Genomic DNA, 13269 nt, shown 5'->3' with positions numbered 1-13269 from the left:
AAAGAGACCCCAGAAGTCATTCCCATGCAAAGAAAACTGTGAGCCCGAGACTGGGCTAGGGCTGGGCTCCGCTCCTGCCTGGGCCGGCTTTCCAGCCTGCAAAGGGACACTCATCACTTGGGGTGTTTGGGTTTTCCAGGCCCTCAGCTCTGATATCCCTGGGCCTAAGATTTAATCTCTTTAAGGGCCAACAGACAGACACCCTTAATACAGAAACAGCTGCCTCTTTTATAAGTATTGATGCGGATCAATATCGCTGGGCCTTGCTGTAAATAACTTCAACAGTCTGTCTGTGGACACTGGAATTCACTAGTGGTGACATGACTGAAACCTGTACCCGGCCGGCTGCCACCGCACGGGCCTCTCGTCACCACCGAAGGCCTGGTCTGGGAACCTCTTAGCTCTCACCTGAGGGCGTTGGCACCACCTAGGAGTTCGGTTCCAGGGCACTGGCAGCGCTCCCAAGCTGCTAGGGTAGGCAAGGAACAGCGCCCCCGAACTGCACTGCAGGAACACGCAAACAGAGGGCGGAAGCCAGGCGCGGGCCAGCCCTGAGCCTTGATAGCGCCCCCGTGAGAGGCTCTGATTGGCTCAAGTCGCCACACTCCTGTATGGGGAGTTCCTATTGGGCAGAGTTCACGCCTGCCACCACCCTCCTGAGTTTGTCTTTGGCTCCTCCCCCAAGCCCTGGTCCAATCAGCTACGCAGGCGGGTATCTGGCACCGTACTCCAGAGTGCAGGGGTTCCTGCTCCAAGAGCCCGCAGCCGGGAGAGCTCGGTCTCCTCGGCGGTTGCTGCCCCAAATAACACGGTCATCTTGGACGAGTCACTTCCTCTCCCATCTGCAGATCGGGTCCAGTGAAGTCCTCTAGTGGCCCTGCTCGTATTACCTTACATAGGAACTGGCTCCTGGCCAGTTCCTGCCACATCCGGGAGAGGTCAGTCCAGCTGCCACATGCAGGGGACCTCGAGGACACGAGTGGAGGGGAGAGAAGGGGAAGGCGACCCCTGGAAGGCGGCCTGAAGCCCCCTGCCCCTTATATACACAGCGTGCAGACAGCACCTGCGACACGTAGTCTGGCCCCTCCACGACCATTTCCTCTCCATCTAATTTTTCAAGCATCGGGCCAGCTAGCGAGGCACCGGCACCGTTCCTGCTGTGGACGGAAGGCCCCTCTCTGCCAAGGAGTTACAGGCGCAGCGCATTAATGCTCGGAGTAGCTGAGCGTTTCCGGCCCTCCCACGGCCAAGCCCATCCCTTCCAGCCCAGGAGGACCGGAGCGGGAGAAACAGCTGGCCTCCCTGTGCAGTGTGAGTTAATGGGAGTTGTAATTTCTCCAGCGCCTCTGTCTAGAAATGGGAGTGATGTGCATAATTTATGGGGGTCTGGGTCTGCGCAGCCGGGCTGGGCGCCGCGTGCTCACAATTGGACAGATGTGGGAGAAGGGAAAAGTTTCTGGAGGCGGCCTGCCCAGAGCTGCTGCCCTGGCCTGGCTCTTCAGCCCTGTGTAGGAATGTGAGTGCCTGGGGGCTGGAGAGAAGACCTAGAACTAGCAGTTATCCGAGCCCCAGTTTCCTGGGGCAGGGGGTGAAGGGGGAACCCACCCATTCCATTACTGATGGTGGCTTTTATAACTCTGAGTCACAGCCCAGCTGAGGGGGCATTTGAGCAGCCTTGGGAGTCCTCTCATTTGCCTTCCAGCCTGATTCCAAGCTAGGTATTTGTTTCTTTTCCAACCTCCCCCCCGCCCCGCAACCCCTCTAGAATATCAGCTCTATGAGGGCAGGATTCTTTGTTTTGTTGACTGCTGTTGACTCAGCATCTAGAATAGGGCCTGGTCTGTAGTATGTACTCAAAAAATATTTGTTGAATGACTGAGTGAGCTCAGGATCTCAACAGGAATCAGAGAGATGGTGTGGTAGATTTGAAAGAGACAGATATGAGTTTGAATCCTAATTCTGCCGCTGATTTGCTGTGTGACCTTGAACAGTGTAAACCTCTTTTTAAAACTCTGTACCACTGTTTCCTCCTCTGAAAAATGGGGATAATGGGACTATTCCCTTGGGGCATCTATTGGGGGCATCTCAGGGTGGGAAGAGGGGCCAGTCAGGCAACAGGCAGGGCTGGCAGGGCAGTTCTGAGGCCCACCGCAGAGTCACCACAGGGCTCAGGAATCCATTCCACAGACCGACGCTTCCCAACTGGAGATTTTTTTTTTCCCAGAGAACATTGGGCAATGTCTGGAGACATTTTTCGTTGTCACACTGGAGGACTGCTGGCATCTAACGGATTGAGCCAGGGATGCCGCTCAGCGCCCTACAGTGCACAGGACAGACCCCCCCAAAAAGGATTATCCAACCCAAATGTCAACAGTGCTGAGGTTGGGAAACCCAGGTCTAGACCCACGAGAGCATTCAGAGCCTCAGAGTCCCCATCTGTAAAATGGGAGGAGGACAAGGTCATCACAACACGGGCAGACTTCCACCGAGTCAGAGCGCCCCCAAACCCACAGTGTGCCCAGAGGGAGCCATGAACAACGGGGGCCCCCCTGGGAGAAGTGTGCTCCCCTGAGTACCTGAGGGAGCAGGGGGCTCCAGGGTCTCTCTCCACCCACGTAAATCTGCCCAGGAAGGTGAGAGCAGTGGCAGCCCTAACTGAGGCCAAGAAGCTGTGTCGAAAGTTCAAAGAACTTTCCAGGATTTCTTCCTTAATTGTATCTTTAAGGGCGCCTGCCTTCACTCCTGCCAGGTGCTCCATAAACCATGTTTTCAGAGACGGGGTCTGCCCCCGAAGGCTCAGCTCAGGAAGGGGCTGGTGAGCTCTGCACAGTGTGACTGGGAGCTCAGATTGCAAAACCACCCCCAAGGTTCCAGAACCGCCCGCCAGGACTCTAGGATTCTGGAACTGGATGCTGTGGCATTTTGACACTAGATCTACAATCAAGGACTCAAGAGGGCAAAGGCTTAGGAAGACCTGTGCCCTGATTCTGGAAGCATGGGTTCTAGTATTCGACCTCTTGCTTAGGGACCCCATTCACACTGACCTCATGGGAACCCAAACATCACAGCGAACCAGGGTGTTGGGCTGCACCCCACAGACCTGCAAGGCCTGTACTTGCCCAGCCTCAAGACCAAAGAAAAAGCCCGTCAGCAACAGGGACGTGGGTGGTTTAACGCATGGGGGATCTTACACATCTGAATCAAGGTCCTGGGGCAGCGCCCCACCATGTGTGGCAGACCGCGGGCAGGACGTGGTGGCAGTCTTGGCTCCTGGGGGGAGGAGAAGGTTACCAGTTATAGGGGAAGCTGATGTCAGGTTGGCTCATTGGTTATCAGGGAAACTGTCAGAGCGGCACGCCCCTCACCACCCCTTTGATAAGCTATCCTGGTGGAGATGTTCTCATCTAAAGATTAGAGCAGTCACTAGCTGGGGCGGAGGCAGGAATATAGGAAGGTCAGTCATGTGAGTAGGGTATAGGGGAAGCAGGCGCTGGTCAAGCAGGGGATGTACAGCCAGCAAGAGCACAGCCATCTTGGGCAGCCTGATCACACACAGGGTTTTCAACCTGATGGTTTGGCATGTTTGCAGTCACGAGACTGACACAGTGCTGAAACCACAGGGCGTCCTGAGTTCCAGGTTTTCCTGCTGGAGGTCAGCTCCCCGCAGGGACTGAGGGAAGAGTGTCCACGACCCTGAAAGTTCTGCACGGCCCCGACACACTGGGCCAGCTCCCCTGGGAGTGGATTCTGTGGGGCTCCCACCAGCGGGGACACAGCTGAGCCGGTTCGTCCAGGAGTCTGGTTGGAAAGAGCCCAGGTGCCCAGTAATATATTCCCCCCAAATGGGGACACCCATCAGGTGACAGAGGCAGCCCACGCCTCCACCTGGGTCAGGCTGGGACGACAGCCACATCTGTCCCAGCAACAAGGCGCAGGGTGCCTCTCAGAGCCTGGCAGCTTCCCCAGCCCACAGGGGCCTTTTGAGAGACAGCCGCTCAGCCAGCCCCGACAGGCTCAGTGCCTCTGTCCAACAGCCTGAATATTCCATGCGCTTGAATAATGCAGGCCGCCACACCACAGCAAATTAACTGGGGCTGCTAGAAAACTGCAGAGGGAAAGGGTGGTGGGATGGGTCCCGATTTTTTATTCCAACCCGTGGCTGTTTTGAACTGCAAGAGGTCCTTGCGCAGCTAAGGATGAGGCCTGACACATGGGGCAGGGGCGGGGACAGAGGCATGGAGGGGCACCGTACCACTCCCAACCTCTGCGGTGTTTGAGGCGTCAGTGAGTTGGAAGGAAAAGGGGGGTGGAGCTGGGTTAATCCAGTCTCAGATCCCGGCTCCACGACTTACTAGCCGTGGGCCCCTACCCAAGTCACGTGACCTCGCTGAGCCTCCATTTCCAAATCTGTGAATGGGAGGTATTGCCTTGGAGCATTAAGTGAGGCTCCATGGGGAAGAGGAAAGTGCCAACTGGAGATTTCAACGTGCATTCATTCTCCCCACCCTGGACCTCCTCCATCACCACCGTCATCACCGTCACCCTCATCCTCACTATGACCGTCTGCATCCACAAGCCAGGACAGCAGGAGCTGCCTTCCTGCCTTGCTTTCCCCATACCCGGTATGCTGTGGAATTTTCCTGACTGCTTCGGAGAATGCGTTTGGCCAAGAAATTTGCGGGCTGGAAAGGAGGACCCTACAGAAGACAGTTAAAATGTCTAACCCCGGAAGGCGACAGAAAAAATGAAGACAGGGACTTCCCTGGTGGCGCAGTGGTTAAGAATCCACCTGCCAATGCAGGGGACAGGGGTTTGAGCCCTGGTCTGGGAAGATCCCACATGCCACGGAGCAGCTAAGCCTGTGCGCCACAACTACTGAGCCTGCGCTCTAGAGCCCGCGAGCCACAACTACTGAGCCCATGTGCCACAACTACTGAAGCCCGTGCACCTAGAGCCCCATGCTCTGCAACAAGAGAAGCCACCGCAATGAGAAGCCCGCGCACCACAACAAAGAGTAGACCCCGCTCACCGCAACTAGAGAAAGCCTGCGCACAGTAACGAAGACCCAACACAGCAAAGATAAGTTAATTAATTAATTTAAAAAATGAAGACAGCCTCCAAACCCTGAAGCCCAGCTCTCTTGTAAAAAGAAAAAAAAATTGTTTTTAAAATGCAAAAAAAAAGAGTATGTGTCCCTTATAACAATTCAAACAATAAAAGCATATTTAATAGCCTGTCCTACTCTAGTCCAATCCCATAAGATAACCAGTGTTAACAGAATGAATTAATACAAATTAACCTCTGTTTCCATTGTTACTCTATGTATCGATTCCCTAGGGCTGCCATAACAAAGTACCACAAACTGAGTGGCTTAAACAGCAGAAAATTATTATCTCACAACAATCTAATGCACTAGAAATTTGAAATCGAGGTATCTGCAGGGCCACGCCCCCCTCTAAAGGTGCCAGGGAAGGATTCGTTCCAGTCCTCTCTCTTATCCTCTGGTAATTCCCTGGCTTGTGACAGTGTAACCCCAATCTTCACTTGGTATTCTCCCTGTCTGTGCATGTCTGTGTCCAAATTTCCCCTTTTTATTTGTTTTAAATTTCGTTAGACTTTATTTTTTTAGAGCAGTTTTAGGTTCACACCAAAACTGAGCAGAAGGTACAGAGATTTCCCATCTACTCTGTAAATACACATCCTCCTCCACGTTACCATCCCCCAGCAGAATGGGACATTTGTTACCAATTGAACTTACATCGACACATCATTTTTACTCAAAGTCCACGATTTACATTAAAGTTCACTTTTGGTGGTGTTCCCCTTTTTATTTTATAAGGATTCCAGTCATATTGGATTAGCAGCCCACCCTGCTCCAGTATGACATCTTAACTGATTACATCTGCAACAACCTTATTTCCAAACAAGGTCTCATTCTGAGGTGCTCCGAGTTAAGACTTAAATGTATGAATGGCGGGTGGGGGGTGGGAGGGGGGACGGTGCGGGGGGCAGGGTCACAGTTCGATTCATAACACTCTGCAACTTTCTTTTTTCACTAAAGCACTAATAAAAATCTTTCCAGGTCATTGTTCCAACTTACTCTTTTTTTTTTATTTTAAACTATTTTTTTAAGTCTTTATTGAATTTGTTACAATATTGCTTCTGTTTTATGTTTTAGCTTTTTGGCTGCGAGGCATGTGGGATCTTAGCCCTCGACCAGGGATCGAACCTGCACCCACTGCACTGGAAGGGTGAATTCTTAACCACTGGACCGCCTGGGAAGTCCCCATTCCAACTTATTCTTTAAAAAACACACACACAGCAACACAGCTTTATTGAGACATAATTCACATACCATACGATTGACCCATTTAAGGCATATAATTCAACAGGTCTTAGTATATTCACAGATAGGCATAATCATCCTCACAGTTAATTTTAGAACATTTTCATCACCTCAAAAGGAAACCCCAAACCATTTAGCTATGGTTCACCCCCTTACAATTCACCCCTTTATTCCCCCATCCTTCCCAGCCCTAAGCAATCTACTTTTTGTGTCTACAGATGTTCCTATTCTGGGCAGTTTATATAAGTGGAATCATATACTATTAACTGGCTTCTTTAACTTAGCATAATATTTTCAAGGTTCATCCATGTCATAGCAATTGTCAGTACTTCATTCCTTTTTGTGGCCAAATACTATTCCATTGTGTGGACATACCATATTTTGTTATCCATTCAACAGTCGATAGACGTTTGGGTTGTTTCCACCTTTGGGCTATTATGAATAATGATGCAATAAACATCGTGTAGATAAACATCTTAGTGCAAGTTCTTGTATGGACTTACATTTTCATTCTTCTTGGCCGTATATCTAGGAGTAGCATCACTGAATCACATGGTAACTCTATGTTTAATCATTTAAAGAACCGCCAGACTGTTCTTAAACATGGCTACAGCGTTTTACATTCCCAACAGCTATGTATGATGGTTCCAGTTTCTCTATATCTTCATCACTTGCTATTATCTGACTTTTTAATCTAACCATCCTAGTGGGTGTGAAATGGTATCTCATGGTAGTTTGATTTGCATTTCCCCAGTGATGAACGATGTTGAGCATCTTTTCAGCTGCTTATTGGCTATTTGCATATTTTCTTTGGAGAAATGTCTATTCAAGTGATTGGCCCATTTGTAAATTGGATTCTTTGTCTTTTATTTTTGAGTTATATGATATCTTTATCTATTCTAGATATAGATCCCTTTCAGATAAATGATTTGAAGATATTTTCTCCCATTCTGTAGTGGGTTGTCTTCTCACTTTATTGATAATGTTCTTTGAAGCACAAAAATTTTCAGTTTTGAGGAAGTCCAACTGAACTGTTCTTCCCTTTGTTGGTCATGCTTTTGGTGTCATATCTAAGAATCCACTGACAAAATTGAGATCATTAAGATTTACCCTTGTATTTTCTGCTAAGAGTTTTATAAGCTTCGGTTTGGGTTAGTTTAGTTCATTGAGACATTTTGAGTTAATTTTTTTGTATGGTGTAAGGTCAACCTTATGCTTTTGCATGTGACTGTCTAGTTGTCCCAGCACCACTCGTTGAAAAGACTGTTCTTTCCCCCGTTGAATGGTCTTGGCACCATTTTGGGTCTTTTACCATTTCTGTAAAAAAAAGGAAAAAAATCAGTTCATCATGGATAAAGAAGATGTAGTATATATATATAATGGAATACTACTCGGCCATAAAAAATAATGAAATTTTGCCATTTGCAGCAACATGGATAGACTTGGAGGGCATTATGCTAAGTGAAATAAGTCAGACAGAGAAAGACAAATACTGTATGATATCACTTATATGTGGAATCTGAAAAATACAACTAGTGAATATAACAAAAATGAAGCAGACTCACAATATAGAGAACAAACTGGTGGGTACCAGTGGGGAGAGGGAAGGAGAGAGGGGCAGTATAGGGGTGGGGGAGTGGGAGGTACAAATAAGCTACAAGGATATATTGTACAACATGGGGAACATAGCCGATATTTTATAATAACTATAAATGGAGTGTAACCTTTAAAAATTGTGAATCACTGTATTGTACACCTGTATATTACATAATATTGTACATCAACTGTACTTTAATTTTAAAAATTTTAATCAATTTACCATAGACACAGGGGGCTATTTCTAGATTCTCAATTCTATTCCACTGATCTATATGTCTATCCTTATGCCCATACCACACAGTCTTCGTTGCACTTGCTTTGTACTAAGTTTTGAAATCAGATTCTCTTTTTGCACAATTGTTTTAGCCATTCTGGGTCCCTTGCAATTTCATATGAATTTTAGAATCATCTTGGTAATTTCTACAAAGAAGTCAACTGGGGTTCTGATAAGGATTGCATTTAATCTATAGATAATTTAGAGATAGAGCCATCTTAACAATACTAAGTCTTACAATCTATGAATATGGGATGTTTCTCCACTTATTTACACCTTCTTTAAATTCTTTCAACAATGTTTTGTAGTTTCAGAGGGTAAGTTTTGTGCTACTTTTGTTAAGTTTATTCCTAGGTATTTTATTCTTCTGATGCTATCATAAATAGACTATTCCTAATGTTTTTCAGATATTTCAAAAAATAGTTTTCTTGCCATTGTGAATGTGGTGGTTTTTCCATTTCCATTTTTGTTTATTGCTAGTGTAAAGAAAAGCTACTTTGTTGTTGCTTACTTATCTGGTATCCAGCCACCTTACCCTTTTCTTGTTGTTGAGTTGCTTGAATTTTATATATACATAATTTATAACCTGAAAATAAAGGCAATTGTATCACTTCTTTTTACATATTAGGATCATCTTTGTTCATTTTCTAGAACAGTGCATTAGCTAGGACAGTGTCGAATAATAGTGGTGGTAACAGGCATCCTCTCTTAGTCCTAATTGTAATTTAGAATTTCTGTTTGCTTCTCAGTTTGGGAAAAGGTCTTTACATGTTTCGGTAGTTTTCTTATATTGCATCTTACTTAGGAGAGCGTAGTAGTTAAAAGTGTGTGTTCTGGAGTCAGAGAGTGTAGGTCTGAATCCTAAGTTATGTACTAGATTTGTAACCTTAAAGAACTTACCCAACCTCTCTGTGTCCTCAGCTATAAAGTGGGGATAATAATAGTTCTGACTTTATGTGCTTGTTATAATGATTCATTATTCTTCTGTCTTCTGATTTCCAGGACGGGAAATGAGAACTCTGATTTTGGTCTAGATTCTCTTAGTAACTTAACTGTTTTCCTCTGCCTGGAATTTTGAGAGCTTTAAAAAAGTTTCCCCTAGAATTTAGGAATTTCAGCAGACTAATCCTGCCTGAAACGTGGTGTGCCCTTTTGATCTGAAAATGTTTGAGAGTCTATTGAGGGGGGGAAGAAAAAAGGCAGTGACCTCAGACTTCTATACCTGGTCATGATCATTCATATCATGGATAGACGAGTGCCAAATTTTTTAAGATTTTACATTCTAGTCAATGACAGTATCAATTATTGACCACTATTTGGAACACTGGGAACTTTGCTGGTGGGAGTCAAAATGACCAAAGCCACGTTTATATTATGCAATAAAGTTGAAGAAAAGAATACCCCATGACCCAGCAGTTCTACCCCAGGGTCTATACCTCAGAGAATTCTGACCCATGAGCACCATGAGACTGGCCTTGTAGAAGCAGCACTGTCATGAGAGCAAAACAAAGTAAAAACAAAAACAAACATCTGGAAACCACCCACATTTCATCAGCAGAAGAATGAATCCATACATTGTGGTCTATTCATAGGGCGGAATGCTACACAGGGGTGAAAAAGAATAAACTGCTGTGCGCACAGTGTATATCATCTCAGTACCATCATGTGGAGGAAAAAAAGCAGAGGGTAGAAAGATACACACAAAAGGACTCAATTACGTGAAGATCAAAAACATGCAAAACTAAACAGTGTCACGTTTAGGGCCACATACACACAGAACAATAAAGCACAACAGGAGAATGATAAATGGATAGAAATCAAGGCACGTGATTGCTCTGAGGGAAGGTGGGCAGGGGGCGGGACCTGGGAGAGTGCACAGAGGACCTTGGAGTCGACGTCCAGTCTTGTTTCTTACACTGGGTGCCGGGCACCCCAGGGCTCCTGTGTAGTTGCTCTTTATACCTCATGCATTTTTGTCACAGATGCTCTTTTGTGAGTCCTGCTATCGAACTAAGCACACATTTCACAGAGAATGGGGTTTAGGAGGAGCCTGGGGTCTGCTGTGAAAGGGAATAGAGACAGGAGGAGGTGGCTGGAGAGACACGTGGGGCCAGGGTGGCGGTGTCCCCGGGGTGGGGTTGGTAGGAATGGTCCGCCAGGTACATTGTTTGTATAGAATTTAAAACATAATAAAACTGACTGAAAGTCGGTCTGCTTTTTATTATCACCATGTGCCTGCAATTCTATACAATGTCAGCGATAAATAACCGGCCCTGAAAAAAAAACCTCCTCCTGGTCTGACTCGTAAACAATAGCTGCAGTTACTGTTGAGTTTTAATGATTTTTAAAGTTTTGGGGGGTTTTTTTGTTTGTTTTTTTGCGGTACGCGGGCCTCTCACTGTCGTGGCCTCTCCCGTTGCGGAGCACAGGCTCCGGACGCGCAGGCTCAGCGGCCATGGCTCACGGGCCCAGCCGCTCCGCGGCATGTGGGATCTTCCCGGACGGGGGCACGAACCCGCGTCCCCTGCATCGGCAGGCGGACTCTCAAGCACTGCGCCACCTGGGAAGCCCTAAAATATTTCTATGACTTACTTTTAATAAACATTGAGAGCTACATGGAAATAAATTCCATCGGCCCTTGAAACATGCAGCTACCTACCCCCAGGCTGCCCAAATGGTCTCCTGGTCCCATCCCCATGGACAGGATACACCCCCAGGCCTCCTACCTGCAGCCCCAGCCGTCCACCTGGCACTTGCCCTGGGCACCCCTCTGTATGGCACAGTACACCCAAGCAGACCTTGACATGACCTCATGCTGAGGGGCCTCATCGCCAGCTGCCCTTCCCCTCAACTCAGGCCACTCCATTCCCCGCAATTCCTGCCCACAGTACTGTCATCTCCCTGCACTGCCCCATTCCCAGCGCTGCCGGGAAAACCGACCCATCCTGCAGAGCTGACCTTAGAGGCTGTCCTTTCCAGACAGCAGCCAGTGGCTCTTTCCTCTGGATCCCACACCCTACTCCACAGGCAGGAGTTTGTTGCCTGGCCCCCGGGTCACCCTCACCCCTGGCACCTGGACACCCCCGGCAGGTGCTCAGTGAGCATTTGATGATGGTGAGTGATGTTGGGATCAGTCCTTCTGGGCCAGAATTCTGTATCCCAGGAAGGTCCCCACAGACCCTCTGGAGGGCGCCCTGGTGGCCCTGCATGACCCAAGCCACACACTAGGCACTGGGACCCCAGGGCCAGACCTAGCCTCGGTGGGCCAGAGAGCCCGTTCGTGAGTGTGCACATTCTCTGGGCCATATCACAACGCTAAGGATTAATATTTTTGCTCCATTTTAATCCCCCCAATAGATCCATAAATTCAACACAATTCCAATCAAAACCTGATCAAGATTTTAATGGGATTTGACAAGCTGATTCTAATATTCAGATGGAAGAGTAAATGTTCAAGAGTAGCCAAGATAGCTTGAAAAAAGGAAAAACAAAGAGGGGAATTTTGCCTGACAAGATGTCAAAGTATATTATAAAGTAATTTTAATAAATATAATATGATATTAGCACATGAATAGATAAATAGACCCTTGGAACAAAACTAGAAGATCAAAAAAACAGACCCATGTGTATACTGGAATTTAGGATATGAAGAAAAGTGGCATTTCAAATCAGTGGGGAAAAGGTGGGTTAGTCAATAAATATTGGAACAATTTAAAATTAAATTTCCTCTTCATGCCATTAACCAAAATTAATGGAATAAAGATATAATTTTTTAAACCCTGCAAGAATAACAGAAGAAAAAAATACATAAAATGTATTTATGACCTTGAGGAACCTTAAACAAGATTTAAAGAAAAGTGAGATTCATAAATTTCACTACGGAATTTAAAAGTCTGTATGAAGAAAGATAATGTAAAGTTAAAAGAGGAGTGGCAGATAAGGAGAAAATATTTACAGCACATATAACAAACTAAGGATTAGTATTCAAAATATACAAAGAATTCCTTTAATAAGAAAATAGGAAAATGGTATGAGTGGATAAGATGCAGAACCGAAATTGTAAAGGGTTAAGACACATGTTAAAAGATGCTCAACTTATTAGTAAAAAGAGGGAATGCAAATTAATTTGACATTTTTTTCCCATTAGTTTGGCAAACATTTAAATGTGTCAACATCAAGTGTAGGGAGGTAGGTCCTCTCATACACTGCTGGTGAGGTTACAAATGGATAACGTCACTTTGGAGACTAATATGGCAATAACTATTAAAATTTCCTATGCAGCCTGCCTGCCTTCTTTTCTTCTTCAATATTCAGACCAAAAGCCATTAGACAAAGCTGGGCAGGGTGGGTGTCCACACCAGAGGGAGGAAGGGTGTAGCAGTCCAGCATGGGTGTCGAGACTGAATGGGTCCAAGGGGGCAAGATTTGCCATGTTGAGGGCCAGTGATGTGGGGAATCAAAGGCCCCACAGGGATGAGAGGGTGTTGGGGCGGGTGAGCACAAGGTATCAGAGCCAAAGCAGGGAGAAACGTAAGGAGGGTCCCTGTACACAAGGGTGATGGTTGTGGGGTGTGGGAGCCCGGGCAGAGTAAGGGGGCATCCAAGGGAGATGGTGGTGGCAATGGGAGATTGATCACCTACTGGAGGATTGATCCCATAAGCAATTATTTTGAGGATAATGGGACCCTGGAGTCTCACTGTTGGGGAAGGGAGCTACAAACTTGGAAGGTAGAAAACTAGGATGAATTCTGGTGTTGGAATGGAATTGGAGGTATGAATTATATAGAGAGAGGAATGTAGAGGTAAATGAGTGTGTAAACATGTGTGTGTTTAGCTCTGTCCACTGAGAGAGCCTGGCAGCCGACACCCCCAATAGTAATGAGCACACATCCTGTCCAGATCTTGGCTGCTAACACCACACTCCACTAAACAGAAACAGGGCATGAGCCATCGATCCGGGGCTGGGGCAGTGAAAGAACAAGATACATCTGGAATATCTTGTGACAGAAGGTAAGGAGGTGCTCAAAAGATGTTGAGGACCAGGGCCAGC

Source organism: Lagenorhynchus albirostris, chromosome 1 (genome assembly GCF_949774975.1).
Source record: "Lagenorhynchus albirostris chromosome 1, mLagAlb1.1, whole genome shotgun sequence".
NCBI classification, from domain to species: Eukaryota; Metazoa; Chordata; class Mammalia; order Artiodactyla; family Delphinidae; genus Lagenorhynchus; species Lagenorhynchus albirostris.
The sequence above is the reverse complement of the archived record's forward strand: the minus strand, read 5'-3'. Positions refer to the sequence as shown.